Consider the following 17,312-nt stretch of genomic DNA (forward strand, 5'->3'; position numbering starts at 1 on the left):
TGACAGAAAAACAAACTGATTTTTAGAATTTGCTTGCTTTCGGCAGCAATGTATATTATTTAATTATCTAATTATGTTAATTAATTAAATTAAACTCATTCGAACATAAACATGTCCTTAGGCAGAGTATGAGACCGTACGACAATACCAGACGCTGTTATGTACACAAAATCATAAATGTATAAAAATTTGTTGTCATCACTGCAGTTGGCAACCCTGTTGTGCGAGCTTTGATATTTTAGCAATACCAAAAAGGAGAAAGGATGCAAGAAAATACGGAATTACTGCGGCAGAAGTGGGCCAATTCTCCAAAATGGGCATGAGGAACACTCACACGCACACATGAAATATGCCTCACATACATAAGTAAGTACATTTGTTTGTAAAGCGCATAAGTATGTGTGACGTTGCATCCAGAGTAAACAACCAACTGCTGCAAGCCAATGTGACAACCACATCACGTTGCACGAGTGCACGTATTATGTAGAACATATGACGGTTTTCTAAGCATAAAGTTTAATGTAACTTTTTATTGGCGCAACTTTTTTGTTTGCGAAAAGTAAATATTCATTGAATGGTGATATGTTCGAGCAAGTATCATTCGCGTATTTGTTATCGCCGGTGGCGTTCAACTATTTGCTTTCACCCTTCCACTTTGCACCATTATGCGATGCGGTTATGTTTCTGATATTGGCAAACGGCAAAACTGAGTTATGAAGAGTATTCGAACTACAATAACAGCAAAATACGAATATGTGTGTAGGTTTATATTTAGTTTTACAAAAAAAAAAATTAAAATTTATCACACATTCGCAACTAGATGACAAGAACTATTACGACATGGCAACCAGGAGCGCAAGAGCAGCGTTCTCGTTTCAAATAAATTGGAGCCCGCAGCAAGAATAATATATTTCCGTACTAAAGAATTGTAAATGCTCTTTAAAGTGGGAGAGAAATGGGAAAATACGGTGTTAAAAGGTGGCATAAACAACGAGGGACAACAAAGGTTAAAGCCCTTAATCATGTTCGTTATGTCTAGGTAAAACAGTTTATCATAACTTCACTGGATATTGTAACTACTAATTAGAATATTCAGATATGAATTTTAAGATTTTTTATAAAATGCATACATACTTTTGAAGTAAAAGTTTATATAAACATAAAATTTAAGGCTTTGTCGATTTCGTTTTGAGGAGTGTACTTTATCAAGAACGCAAGTATATAAGTGACAAAGGATGCAGTGAAGGTCGTGAAGTCTTCGAAAACTTGACACCAAGAAACACGAAAAACATACAGAAACACTGCTTAAAATCAATCGCCTTGGCACCAGAGAAGTAGCAGAGGATATCAACAACTCCTATGGATCAATTCAACACATTTTAGTTAATGATTTGGGTATCAAGCGTGACCATGCTAGACTCATTCCAAAAGACCTGACTTTTTGGCCGAATCCGTTTGTGAATTTTTATGTTTTCGAAATTGAAAAACCTGCAAATTAAATATTTAAAATAGTTTAATTTGAAAACAATTAATTTGAAAAATGAACACACTTGAATACATATAAAAAAGTTGTTATGGTTGCCTAGCGTTAATTGTTAAAATTGTTTACAGTTTGTATCACAATTGAAACAACTTATAGTACATGTACGAGTATGCCATTTTGCTATTGTTAGGATAGGGATACATAAGCGCATCTAGTATTTTCGTAATTTTAGTCCATCGAAAAATAATCGAAAAATAAACTGCTAAATACTTTAAATAGTGTTTCACAAAAATGTAAACTCCGGCTGGTTATCTGCATTTTCACGTGGATTGGCGTCAGTAGCCTTCCGTAAAGTAAAATAAGGTTATAGTATCCAACAGAAGTGTGAAAGAAAGAATACTCCAGCCTTCGGAAATATGGGTGTAAGAAAGTACATGTTTTGAAATATATTCTCGTTCCATGCTTAAAGAACTTGTAAATATAAAGTGCTTTTATAAATACAGACATCAATGCAATTTTAATTAATACATATAATGTTGTTTTTTCTGAGGTAAAGTCGCTAAACTAAAACATCAAATTTGGAATGGGTAAGCAAACAACCACTGAAACGCTAAAAGTCATATTAGATTTGCAGAAAAAAGTTAAGTATTGGCGCGAAATCGGAAAAATAGTTGGAAGACGTCATGAAGTGTTGAAAATTTGCCACGGCCGGGAAGACCAAAGCGCCTTGCTGACACTGAATCACGATCAATATATTAGTACGAGAAATAAAAAGAAATCCAGTTTCAAGGAGCTGTTCAAATATCAAATGATATAGCGGAAAAATCGAGTAAACCCATAAAAGCCAGTACAATCAGGAGAAGTTTGCACAGAAGCGTTCTGCATGTACGAGTACCACGCAAAAAGCTTCGTATATAAAAAGCGAATCAACCGAAGCGCTTATAATTTGCAAAAAAATATATAAAGGCTGCAAACTTTTGTAAAAATATTTTATACGCACACGAAAGCAAATTGGAAACATTTGGATCGAAAAACCCTCCTAAAATTTGGCTATCCAACAATATAGCCAGCACCGTAATGCCCGGGCTGTATGACCGCATCTGGTGTTCTTATGATACCATATAAGATTTGCATTCTGTAACACAACTTCTTGTTGTTGTATCAAAGACTGTGTTGTAATAAACACTTTAATGTTGGTAGAATTTGTGATTACTTATTTTGGAGGCTCACGTTATGTATACGTACATACATATGCATATCTTCATCTGCAAAATAATATTACCAAAGACCACAAATGTTAAATTACAAGCGAAAGATTATTAGAACTCTCTCACCGAAGACTACAGGTTACAGTTAGAAAATATTTGAGTGAATTTATTTATAAACCTATGATGATTGAGATTATCGATACTGCTAATACAGCTATAAGGAATGCAGACACCTACATACATTTCGTCGATATATTTCATCACCCACACATTGCACCCACGCTGAAAAAAAAGTATTCCTGGCACTGATGAGCTATGCGTATCGGCGTAGCAGCGTTGAGACCATCACCTACGCGAACGCGCTCACTCACCCAGAACAAAACCTACTCGCCCACACAAACAAGTTTACTCATACGGAAAGAACTCTTTTAGCGATAGAATTTCACTGTCGTTCCTCGTCAGTCAGAAGAGACTGTAGAGGCGCATCATTGGTCGGGAAAAACTGGAATTGAACCTGTGCTTTATAACGGTAGTTTGTTTAGCGAAAAAAATGCAAGCCCATGCATTTTCATATGCCGATATCCGTTTATCTCAGCGTCCACGCGCCCCTTCCACTTCTCCGCGACAACTCTTGCACACACCGTTATACTGCGTTCACATGGGGACTCTTTTGTGAATCTCTTTTGTTTCACTGATTATCGGCAAATTCTCTTTTGGTGTCGCTCTGTGCGTTCACACGAGCGAAAAGAGTCCACCAACTCCAGTCGAGTTTTTCTGCCATTCCTTTTCAACAAATTTTCGCAAATGTTTGTGCGGTTCGGCAGCGTGTCATGTAGAGCGTATTGCATAGTTCATTTGTATGTTGGTCTCACATTTTGCTTACAAGGAATTACCATAAATGTGGTAAGACAATATGCATTATACCCGCTTAATAATTTCAAAGAAATACATAAGTCGGGAATTTCCTTATTTACCAGATTTGATTGAATACCCGCTACTAATATTTTCAAGGCCAAATTTATAACAGGAATTTTCTAATCCTTCGGAAAACATTATAAAACATTCTTGAATTACTTACAATTCTTGTTTTAAGTAAAACGATATTTCAACTAAACCCTTTGTGGTTAAAAGAAATAGATATGAAAGCATCATAACATTTTATGTAAATATAAAAAAGTAATAGTAACTAAATTTTTATTAGAATTCATTTATGTATATATTTTTACATATAATACCGCTAAATGTTATAAAAAAAATGTTCATACATATATTACATTCATATACTACATACAAAAAAAAAGATAATGACATTCAAATTTTCTAACATATAGTATACTACAATATATTCATTTGAAACTGAGCGCTCTGGCAACTATGAAAAGAATTTCAAAATGAAATGGAATGCTGAATTGCATAGCAGCGAACTGTTACGGACAAGAACACAAAACAGACCACCCGAGCATCAGCGACACGGTCTGTTCGTCTTTCCTCGTCGTCCCCTCGCCAACAATAAACCGGTTTGGGCGACAAAAGAGTCCGTGTGTGAACTGGGACTTAGACATAAAATTTGCTGCTAAATTTTTCATGCCTAGCGCATTGAACCCCTTTACCTATTGAAATGCGATGCTATGAGAATAATAGAAAAATGGTGTGGCAAAACAATTCAACCAATAAACAATGCAACAATAGAAGGGAAGAAGAATGGAAGTGCGAAGCAATAATTCACTTTAAGCAAAGAATAACACAAAACTTGTGAACTGATGTTATCAAAAAAAAAGAGTAGAATATAAAGTAAAATAAAAGAACAACAACAATAATAATAAGGGTACTACATGAGGCGTAACAAAAATCGAAGTGTATTCGGTGAGGCAGCACTGTGATAAATATGTACATATGACCACCAATTTGTAGAAGATCCAATACGAGGTCAGCTCTTGTGGTAAATGTGAAAAAATAATTTAATTTTGACCAAAATGTAAAGAAGTTAACCTCGTGAGGATATCAAGAATTACTTTTGGCGTTGAAAACTCCAGGAAAGAAAAGACAAAAATCCTAGAAAATAGACAGTGTTGATTATAACGCATTAGGGAGATTGCCGATGTTTTCATCATTTGTTCCGGAGGTCCGAGCACCGTAGTCAAGTATACACCCCGACATTATAGACAAACGATGAGATGCTTGGCGTACATTAGGATACTGATAACAGAGACCATTTAACGGAGCTCAAAATGCAATTTCATGTTTAGACTTGAAAATCCTCAAAGTAAAAATCAGACCTTATACTAAGTGGCTTAATTTAAATGAAATTCAGTTGAAATTTTTAGTAGTTTTGCCACACTGGTCGAGAAACGCTAAAAGCAGCGGCTTTCTGCTTTTCGACACTAGGTAGCGAAAACTGAAATGTGAATTTCTTGCAATTATGACAGTGAATGAAAACCTTTGATGATAATGCAAAATATTCAGGGTTCGAATCAAAATAATAGGAATGTCCTTAATTTAGAAACTGGGACAGCTCTATTTTTTCGAAACGCCTTATTCCAATTATAAAAAGCAAGGAAGGGCTAAAGTTCATTTTATACTCTCGCAACTTGCAAGGAACAAACCCGTAGAAAATTATTTTTGAATTTCAATAATATATCTACCGGTTGACCGATATTTTCAATAAAAAATTCGCAATATAAACTGACGTCCACATATTCGGTACCTGATTGCTTGAATAATTTTGATCTACTCGGACAATTTTTAGTTATAAGATTAGTTTAGGTGACACAAACAACCGTTAAGCCAACAAAACTATTACACTCTGTAACATGTTGCAAGCATAAAAAAAGGTTAGAAATTTTATAGTTTTAGTTTTCAACGTGAATAGTAAATCGAAAAAATTAGAATTGAAGTATATATTAATTTTTCCATATTTTACTAGGAAAGATATTTTTGATTTTGAAAATAAATATCGAAACAAAACTTAGAAACTAATAATTATATTTAAGAGCAAATAAATGCAATTGATTTAATCACTCTAAACGCCCCTGAATTATCAAACTGCCCTCGTCCACACGCATATCCATGTGCAATTTTCTAGGTTCGCTTGTGCATTTTCTGTCTGCGTAATCGCAATCGTAACACCCGTCATTCGTATTCATATCGTGCGTTAGCAAAGTCGAAGGGAGCGGTTGTGGAGGTGGCAAGATGTCGGCCTGGCAATGTAAGCCAGCCGTAGAAGGCCAGTGGAGCAGCCATACAAATTGTTACCCTATTAGAAATCAAGAAGTAAGCGCCATAGCGAGCTCTTTTATCATCAATGACCTCGCGTGGCAAACACATACAAACACACTCATGTCAGTGTTCCCTATTAACGTGATGCACTATAAGTGGGGTAAAGCTAGAAATATAATTTTATGATGTAATAATGTTTCGAGAAGAAGTCCAGTTCGGACACAACCAAAGCTTAGTATCGGCTTAAAAAATTAAAACTGTAATTATGAAATAAATAAAGGGTGTTTTTTTGGACATGCGATTTTTACAAAGAAATATAGTTGTGGCCAAAAATAAAGCATTATTATAAAGATAAGGGTTTGTTATTATATTTTAAAAATGATATCGGACGAGTGACCACCGCTACTTGTTCAAATAAATAACAGCCGAAAGTACCAATTTTCGATCATTTTTTGAAGCAACTTGAAGCATCAATAACGCGCCGAATATTCTCCTCCAAAGCGTCAATGGTCTCGGTCTTTTTTGCGTAGACAAGCCACTTCACATAACCTCTCAAAGAATAGTCCAGCGGTGTTAAATTACACTATCATGGAGACAATGCCACAGGCCCACCACGGGAGATAATGCGTCCACCAAAATTTTCCTTCAATAAATTGATTGTTTCGTTGGCTGTATGGGATGTAGCGTCGTTTTGTTGGAACCAAAAGTCGTCCACATCAATATCATCCAATTCAGGCACAAAAAATTAACTTACTATTGCCATATAGTGTTCCCTATTGACTGTAACATTATGGCCGGCTTTCCTTTTGAATAAATATGGACCAATGATTCCCTCTACCTATAGACCACACCAAACAGTGACTTTTTGAGAATATAATGGCATCTCATCAATGGCATGTGGAGTATCATCACTCCAAATGCGACAATTTTGTTCATTAACGTACCTTGCAACCAAAAGTGAATGTCATCACTGAACAAAATTTTCTTGCGAAAATTGGGATTGGTTTTTTGGTTCTGGGCCCATCCACCAAACCAGCGACGCACTTGATAATCGTTCAGCTTCAATTCTTACACGAGTTGGATTTTCTAATCTCGTAAACCAAGATCTTTCCGCAAAATCTTCTATAAAATAGATGGGCACAGCTGCAATTACTGCGCGCGATGATGGATGGACTCATTTGGTTCTTCTTTAATACTTTGCCCCACAGCAGCAATAGCGTCTTCGGTGTGCACTGGAGGGCGTGTCTGAGGATGCTCATTATCCACTCGAGTAAACATAGTATCAAACCAATCCATGGTTAGTCGAATTTCCGGCTCTGCTAGGCAATTAAGATAAATTTGCAGGAAATGGCAAACCAGAGTATAAATCATGAAAAAGCTGTCAAAAAGACCAGCTCCGAAAAAAGTATTGCCTCATTGAAAACGACACGTCTAAAAAACCACCCTTTATTACGCAATGTGCAAAAACATGTAGCTGCTTTGACCATATTTCCTTTCCTTTTTCGAAAAATAAAAATGATTACGAAGCAAGAAAAGATTTAACTAGAGATAATCGAGGAAATTTTATAATATAGTGCTAAGGCCTTGTCAACGAGTATAAATCAAACGTTTCAATTTTCCCAATGGTCAAAAAAGTTTTGGTTAAAACCGTTCGTGTACGGCACCTAACTAGTGGAAAAGGTATAGATGTATACAGTTATTGGAGATGAGTTTAATCGGGGTATAGTTCTCAAAAGTAAGTTGAGCCCATAAGTATGAAAACAGTTATAATTCAGTCAAATGAAATGACAGCTTATCGTAAGAAAGTCTGATTCTGTAAACACAAAAGCCCATTTATATTTACAAGCCTCTATGAAAAGGCTACAGCGACTCTTAACACGTTCGCACCGATGAAAAGTGAAATATTTCTTGTGCTCCATAAAGACTTAAAATGTTGCAAATCAAATTGTGAGAGCAACATACGTATACACTCATGTACTTGGCGTTGGCACGCGTTGGCTCTTGCTCGCAATACAATGGTAACGACAGCGGGGAGCGCATACAAAAACACTGCGGGACGGCGACGAGGCTGTGGGGCGCCGCTGACAGACACAATGTGTTGAGTGTGAATTTCGTTGCTGCACTGAGTCCCCGCCATTAATTGCAGCTAGACAAAGTAAAGGCACTAGTGACGTCGCCTGTGCTGGGCGCGACTGACTCTACATCGGCTAATTGCAGAGGGGAAACAAACCGAAAAAATTAAATAAATAAATAAAAACAAGTAAGGAAGGGCTAAGTTCGGATGTAACCGAACATTTTATACTCTCGCAAAGTCAAATGGTATACTCGTTTGAGATTTCTTTGTGGATTGACTGATATTTTCGGTAGAAGGTCAACTATAGGCACTGGGGCCCACATATTTAGTACTTAGGGGTTTGAACAGTTTTGGTTCGATTTAGACAATTTTTGGCCGCAAGGTGGCATACTTTAATTGCATTATTCACGCAAAGTTTTACCCCGATATAATCATTGTTACCTGATTTGCATAGTGGAAAGTGAAAGAATCAGATGGAATTGAAAATGGTGTTACATGGGAAGTAAGCGTGGTTGTAGTCCGATTTCGCCCATTTTCGCACTATGACATAGAAACATGAGAAGAACGTTATGCACCGAATTTGGTTGAAATCGGTTGAGCAGATCTCAAGATATGGGTTTTCACCTAAAAGTGGGATGTGCCACGCCCACTGTCTAATTTTGAACGCGGTTCCTATAAAGTCATCTCATACCATCCCAGAGATAAAATTTAATGTCTCTGGCGTGTTTAGTGCTTGATTTATCGCGCTTTTAGTAGTTTTTAACAGTACCGTTATATGGGGAGTGGGCGGAGTTGCCACCCGATTTCAACTATTTTCACACCGTCAATAGAAGTGCTAAAAACATTTGCTTCTAGTGAATTTTGTTATTATAGCATAAGCGGTTTAGGAGATATGCATATTAAACCTATTAGAGGCGGGACCACGCCCACTTTTAAAAAAAAGGTTTTAACTGCAGATGCCCCTCCCTAATGTGATCCTGTGTACCAAATAACAGTCTTGTATCTTATTGCGGAGCTTAGTTATGGCAAGTTATTTGTTTTTGATTAATGGCGTTTTGTGGGCGTGGCAGTGGTCCGATTACGCCCATCTGCAATACCAACCATCTTACGGTACCAAGAAACATGTCTACCAAGTTTCATAAAGATATCTCAATTTTTACTCAAGTTAGAGCTTGCACGGACGGACGGACGGACGGACGAACAGAGTTCAACTCGTCTCTTCATCCTGATCATTTATATATATATAACCCTATATCTACCTCGATTAGTTTTAGGTGATACAAACAACCGTTAGGTGAACAAAACTATTATACTCTGTAGCAACAGGTTGCGAGAGTATAAAAAGTGCATTATTATACTCACACATACTATGTATGAATATATGTCTATTCAGCATCGAGGAATGCAAAACAAATATTTATTTTCATTTTGTTTGTTTTTCGAAATCGAAATTGTTTCATGAGAGGGTGCATATGAGATTTATGAAGCGCGAAGCGAGGTGTCAAAGTAATGTTGAAAAGTTTACGGTAATATTCCAAAAAAAAAAAATTAATTTACTTCCACTAATTAAACGAAGTCTTCCGGAATGTTCGTTTTGTGTTCGTATTTCAAATATTTATTACCTGGAAAGCTTTTACAAGAGATTACAGCTCATCAAAAGGTAAAGTGTGAAAGCGATTAACACGCAACGTCTACAAATTGAATTAAGGAATCATTTGTTTAGCACTTTTAGAGATTTGGAAATTTTTATAGCCTACGAAAGCTGCGGGAGAGTCTAGAACTTTAAAGAAATAACTTCAAAATATATGTGTGTTTTTATAAGAATGTTGTGCGATCTCAATAAATGATCCCGTTCCAGGAAAACGAGCAAATGCTATAAAATAATATAATATATACGAATCCACTGAGAAGGTGAAGAAAGACAAGCGATTACATGAAAGCCAATTTCTTACTTGTATTTTTTTTTTAGTTTATCACCGATATTTTCGGAATTGTTGCAATGTTGCTTTAGAAAAAAATTTCTAAAATCGGTCTATTTTCAGAACGTTTCACAAACAGTATAAATAAGTCTGGCATAAACAGGGGCCTCTGCAAAAGTACGTCAAACACAGAGCTACTAGAAACTCTTCAAAAATAACGGTGCGTGCTTGAACTCACTTAAGTGAAAGTGCCAAAGCTTATATTTATACCCTGAACAGGGAATAATAATTTCGCACTCAAGGCACAATCTCCAATCAGTTTGGGGGTCCTGAATCTAAATGGTTTATAAAGAAGTACCTTTTCTGAAAACTATCTGCACTACACTAAAACAGCTTTCCAGCATCAAGAAAGTTTGGTTCCAGTCAATCGTTAAAAGGAAATGGCATTATTGAATATCGATGGATATACTGTATATAAATAAAAAATTTGCACATTTACAGAAGTTTAGGTTTTGAGGAAAAATTAATTTATATGTTGTATTTATTTATTTGAAGATTGTGTCTACTATTACTTACCTAAATTTTGGTGATTGTAAGCTTTACATATCTCCAGCATTTCTGAAATATAAACAAATATATTACTAAATAACATATTATTGCGAAATAATATATTTCATAATATATATTTCATGAGAAATTTACTTTAAATAGAACCGAAAATATTGTATATCCGCCTTAAAAATTTATGATTCGTAGGTTTTGTAGGAAATAACCACTTCTGTTAAATGATAAACAAAAAAAGTGTGGAAAACGTTAACCTCGGTTGCACCGAAGCTATAATACCCCTGATAAATAAAAAAGTAAGTAAACCCCTTGATGTTGATCGTTCAGTTTGCACGGCTGCTATATGCTATAGTGGATATCGGCGTTTCCCACACATAAGCAGTTTCTTGGGAAGAAAAGGACATGTGCAAAATTTTAGATGGATATCTTAAAAACTGAGGCACTAGGGTATAAAAACGACATTTTAATATTTATCCTCCTAAGTAGTGGCCATGTACTCAACTCTTTCTGTATTGGCACTGGGCTTTGAACTTAACCTATTCGAAACCATTTAAAAAATAGTATTTAAAATCGCTAAATTCATGACCACATAAACATAGATATACTCATATTAAAGTCTCATTGAACAGTTGACAATTCATTTTAAATTTTGGCGGTGAAATCAATGAATCGGCGGCAGATTCAATATTTCTGTATCAAAAGGAGCATAAATACCACGGATTTATCAATTCGACAGTTGTTGATTAATAAATTTACTATGCAAATGTAATTAATCTTCACGCTTGTATGAATTGACCACGCGAACGAGTGATGTAATTAACACGAAATTGTATGTGTGTATGTATGTATGAGCGCCAGGTATGATTGGTACGTTACGCAGGGAAATTTAATAAGGCTCACAAAAACACTGGTTGTTTTTTGAATAATTCTTGAGTTTTTGTAAAATACAGAGAGATTTTGCGTACAAGGCCTTAACTAAACTAAAATATAACTGGTCCAATTCCAGAAAGAACGCTTAGGTAATGTTTCAAACTGTGCCCACCGACGCTAGCTGACGCGATATTGTGGTAAAAGCCATTTTCAGCACGATATTATATATAGCTAACACTTACGTCATCTCCAAAATAAACAGATCAACACAACCTACACATAAACGTTATTACTGGGGTGATAGTTACTTCTTCACTGCCTATGTCCATTTTTATTTTTTTGCTCAATTATTTTATTTTTCTTTTTTGCTCTAAAAACATTATCGTTATAAAGACTAAGTAGTCTCTATGTATCTGGTACCAGCCATAGCGAGTCGAACAAACAACTGGTATAAATCAAAAATACAGGTAAAATCAAATAGAGTTAGGATATACAGCAAATAACCTATTTAATGATTATTGATCATATTCTCTTATAACTTCTGCTTCTAATACTTAGGTACACAGAAATACAATTCACCGGTACGGTGGATTGTTTCTTTCCAACAAGATTTCAATTATTAGATGAGATATCCTTCTCAAACTGTGAAGAACTCGATTGCATGAGTAATACTCAGTAGTTTTGAGAATATATATTCATTCTCTAACAGATAACTAACTTTTGTGTTATTTGTACTTACAATACCATAAAGACTTACTCACAATCAAGACACTTTAATTCAAAGTTTTTGGATTAAGAATTGATGTTCAATTGAAAATTGAAGATTTTAATTTTCTATTGGAAAGCGAAAATTTAAAATTTAATATTTGAAAATGTAAGTTTACTGACCACTGCTCTAGAGCATTGAATATGCTGGCTCTAGTTCAAAATGGTAGAACACGAAGTACGCACGCGCGAAAAAATTTAAACTCATAAACAAATTTTTTTTGAATTTATAATTATAATTTGGTATAAGTAGTTAAAAAAAAAATTTCAAACCGGTATTATTATTATATTTTTAATCAAGATGTACGGAATTGAAAAAAAACCAATTCATTTAAATGTTACAATAGTTAAATTATGTTTTATTTGCTCAACTAGTCTTAAAAAGCCCCGTTAAAAAGTAATGGCACGAAAACAGCTATTAATTTGTGTAGCGGCGTTTATACATTTTGAAATATATATATTTTTATGTTAATGAATTGCGTGCAAAATTTCAGGCACAATTTCCAGGACATTAGGTTTAATTTAAATATTGTACCCTGGTAGTATACACTAGAAACTAGGAAGCACATTAATTTCGATTGCACCGAAGCTATAATACCATTCACAAACACAAAACACAAGAACTTGAGTTTGACCGTTCAGTTTGTTCGGCAGCTATATTCTATAGTAGTCCGATCTGAACAATTTCTTTGGAGATAGCACCATTGCCTAAGACAATAAACCGTGAAGATATCTCGTCAAATAAAAAAGTTTTCCACGCAAACACTCATTCTGTTCGGATGGCAGCTATATGCTATCCGATAAATGAGCAACTTCTTGATGATAAGATGACTTGTGCAAAATTTCAGATCGATATTTCAAAAACTGAAGGACTGGGTCGCGTATAAACATGATGATGGCTAGATCGTCTCAGCTCGTGTTACCAATTTAGTGGCAAACTTTATATATCCTGTTCAGAGTATTGGGTTTGGTAAAGGGATCTCATTTTAAAAACATTACCTCTTCGATATTAAAATCAGAAAACCTCGGTAGATGCATTGGATCTGACCTATATGCTATATTGCTGAAGATGGCAAAATTGAATTGTAACCATATTTTCGATTCCTTTTGGACTTCAGCTTACATTTTGCTCTTTTTTACAGAACTTTTCATAATTTTAAGAACGTTTGTTGGGTAAGAAAATTTGGCTACGCTCGCATTTAATCTGCCTTACTTACAAAAAAAATTAATTAACATTTGACTTGTGTCCACATTATGCATTAAAATTTTAAAAAATACAATGTGCCTCCACATATACATATAAATGAAATTCTTTTCTACCAACAAACAAATACCGAAACATTTTTCGGAAAATGCTTTGCAAACGAGTAAAATGTATATTTATATACACACATATTTTTGTTTGTGTGTGTTGATGTTCATAAGATTTAAATTTGTGACATTTTAAACAGAAACAGGCAGTCGGCGATGTTGATAATGATAACACGGGAAGTCTGTGAAAGTTCAACCTCCGCAGGCAACTTTTCATGCTTTCTAACAAACAAAAATCACATTTTTCCTAAGGGTGTTAAATAAGCCTCATTAAACAGGGCTTAGAGACAAGGAAAGGATACTCTAAAGGACACGGATGCAAAAGCGAAGCAACGATAAAAAGGAACAAGTAAGGAAGGGCTAAGTTCGGATGTAACCGAACATTTTATACTCTCGCAAAGTCAAATAGTATACTCGTTTGAGATTTCTTTGTGGATTGGCTGATATTTTCGGTAGAAGGTCAACTATAGGCACTGGGGTCCACATATTTAGTACTTAGGGGCTTAAACAGTTTTGGTTCGATTTAGACAATTTTTGGCCACAAGGTGGCATACTTTAATCGCATTATTCACGCAAAGTTTTATCCCGATACAGTCATTGTTGCCTGATTTGCATAGTGGAAAGTGAAATAATCAGATGGAATTGAAAATGGTGTTACATGGGAAGTAAGCGTGGTTGTAGTCCGATTTCGCCCATTTTCGCACTATGACATAGAAACATGAAAAGAACGTTATGCACCGAATTTGGTTGAAATCGGTTAAGCAGATCTCAAGATATGGGTTTTCACCTAAAAGTGGGCTGTGCCACGCCCACTGTCTAATTTTGAACGCGGTTCCTATAAAGTCATCTCATACCATCCCAGAGATAAAATTTAATGACTCTGGCGTGTTTAGTGCTTGATTTATCGCGCTTTTAGTAGTTTTTAACAGTACCGTTATATGGGGAGTGGGCGGAGTTGCCACCCGATTTCAACTATTTTCACACCGTCAATAGAAGTGCTAAAAATATTTGCTTCCAGTGAATTTTGTTATTATAGCATTAGCGGTTTAGGAGATATGCACATTAAACCTATTAGAGGCGGGACCACGCCCACTTTTTTAAAAAAAATTTTAACTGCAGATGCCCCTCCTTAATGTGATCCTGTGTACCAAATAACAGTCTTGTATCTTATTGCGGAGCTTAGTTATGGCAAGTTATTTGTTTTTGATTAATGGCGTTTTGTGGGCGTGGCAGTGGTCCGATTACGCCCATCTGCAATACCAACCGTCTCACGGTACCATGAAACATGTCTACCAAGTTTCATAAAGATATCTCAATTTTTACTCAAGTTAGAGCTTACACGGACGGACGGACAGACGGACAGACGGACGGACGGACAGACAGTCACACGGATTTCAACTCGTCTCTTCATCCTGATCATTTATATATATATAACCCTATATCTAACTCGATTAGTTTTAGGTGATACAAACAACCGTTAGGTGACCAAAACTATTATACTCTGTAGCAACAGGTTGCGAGAGTATAAAAAGAATTTAAAGAACCCAATATAAAATGTATTCAAGAATAAAGTTAGCACTTACGGCTCAGTGCACTGGGAATGACTGTTTATGAAAGTCAACGACTGAATAGAAAAGCAAATAATATTCAAATTTTAATGAAAACTCCTATACAATTGATCATAAGACCCTTATAAGATGACAAAGAGCTTCGAGCTTATCACAAATTTGTTAAGGCGACTAATGTCAGTTTCGACTATGTCTCCTGGTTCGCAGAAGGTATGACTGCCGAAATGTTTGAAACACAGTCTCTCCAGTTAACTATATTATCCGACCTGGAACAAATTTTCCATGTTTTTATATTTTTTAAGATAAGGATATAACAGTAAGAGAACTTCGAACCTTTTTTTCTGAACTTTCAAAAAGCATTGTATAAGCCAGTTATGGTGACCTAGGCTTGAAACATGAGCCATCCTTTTTATTTTATTGTAATTATTGTTTAGTCGGTGTGGAAGTATTCTTGCCAATCAGATTAATATAACCTAGCTTCATACAGTTTCCATTATTTTCAATTTTATCATTTTGAATTTCAAATTTAAAGTATATTTATTGAAGCTCGTAGAAAATTGTTAGGGAAATTGGGAAAACGAAAATCATCGCCCTAGTAACGAAAGGCTTTTCACAGAGGCTTTTCGACCTTCTATTTTCACCTTGAGTGAAGAAGAGTGTTGCCCTCTTGCTTAAGATAAGCCTAGTGAACTTCGTTTTTACCAAACGAGATTTTGTATTTTTTTTTCTTCATCTTGGATAAAGAAGGGTGTTCTCCTGTTTCTTAAAATAAACTTTATGATCCTGACTTTTTATTAAATCAGGTTTTGTGATACTAAAATATCATATTATATTATCCAGTGAATGGATGGCTTCTGACGCTGGAATATGTGAGTGAGACTCACAGATGTCAACAATTGATCTATGCTCAGTCGGCAAACACTTCTCTTTCAACACACTCCAATCTATTTTGGATAGAATCCTCTAGAATGAAATAAACAAAACAAACCACTGCCACTTTATGATCTCAAATTAAGTGTAACGACCGTTTTGAGCTTGGAAAACACAAATTAGCTTACAATTTTAGGAGTTTTTATGACTTTAAACTAAAATTGCCCTAATTTGATTTTTATTTTAGAAAACTTTCAAACCCAACCTCACTAACAAGTTGCCAGCAAACAATTGGTGGAATGCAGTCTGTAAACGGAAATTGTTTGGTAGCATATTTCCTCTTTGTTCCAACACACGCTGCGCTTCTGAGAGCGGAAGAGGGTATGACAATTATTTGTCAAACTCTTCCTGCCAACTTTGAACTCTACAAATACGTTTACGAGCACACAAATTATCACACATTCGCACATTTTTAGAACTGCATCGGCGCTACAGGAATCGACAGTAACCCCATCGGTGGACATTTACGTCCTCACAAGTAAAATTACACACACATGCACACATACAAGCACTAAGCGAGAGTGCACGCTTTTAGAGTGGGCTAAAGAGCTGGGTTCTACGTGCCGTTGATCGTGAAGCCAAAGTAACCAACCAACTGGCGCCACTTTGATAACAAGCTTCTGTGGGGCAAAATATTATATAACAACAATTACAACAATACAGTGGAGTTTTCTTGGCTCGCTAACACCCCTGGAGAACGGCGCTTTGTTGTTGGGACGGGCAAATGAATTTGTATGTGTGTGTGAGTGTGTGCGCGTGTGACAAGTGCTGCAAGCTGTATTGCAATAGCAGCAATCAGAAAGTTATTTAAAACTTTCTCAACTCAATATTTACATAACTTTTAAGTTGAATATTTAGAAATGAAATTTTAAGGACACATTTCAACAGTAGCAGCAACACCAACAACAACAGCAACAACAAGGAAGCAGGCAGCAGCTAACGGCAAACTGCAAACGGAAAAACAGCAAACAGCAAAAGTGCCGAAAGCAACGACACTGAATTGCAACAACAACGATAACAAGCGGCAACAAAAACAAACGGCAACTGTGATATCAGTAATTCTCGGCACAAGCACACGAAGAAGTGCGCGTATACATATACGAGTATGTATGTATGTATGAATGTGAGTGAATGCTTTTGTGTGTGCAGTTATGGAAAGTGTAGCAAAGACTTTCTTCAATTGGGTTTGTTTAGAAATTTATAAACAGCCAGCAAATGTGCTTTGCATTTGAGTTCCATTAATTTAAGTTTACAAGTAACTGCGCAAATACTTGTTGGTGTACGCGCGTGTATGTGTGTGTGTATCTTTTCATTTTGGCGTAAATTGGAATTATTATTAGTTGCAAAGCGCCAAAGTTAGACACACGCTGTACCACCACCACTCCGCCTACAACCACAACCAAA

At 35.7% G+C, this 17,312-nt stretch overlaps 1 protein-coding gene across 5 annotated transcripts in view; it reads right to left on the reverse strand.

The window, feature by feature from the left end:
* sfl (N-deacetylase and N-sulfotransferase sfl) overlaps nucleotides 1-17,312 on the reverse strand; it is a 247,841-nt gene that overhangs the window by 141,885 nt on the left and 88,644 nt on the right. For all 5 annotated transcript variants that reach the window (XM_036365340.2, XM_036365327.2, XM_036365307.2 and 2 more), the window contains one exon: nucleotides 10,477-10,518. The gene's annotated coding sequence lies outside the window, so the exon portion shown is untranslated. The remainder of the gene's footprint in view (nucleotides 1-10,476; nucleotides 10,519-17,312) is intronic.

The sequence above is a fragment of the Bactrocera oleae genome, chromosome 6 (genome assembly GCF_042242935.1).
Source record: "Bactrocera oleae isolate idBacOlea1 chromosome 6, idBacOlea1, whole genome shotgun sequence".
Lineage (NCBI taxonomy): Eukaryota > Metazoa > Arthropoda > Insecta > Diptera > Tephritidae > Bactrocera > Bactrocera oleae.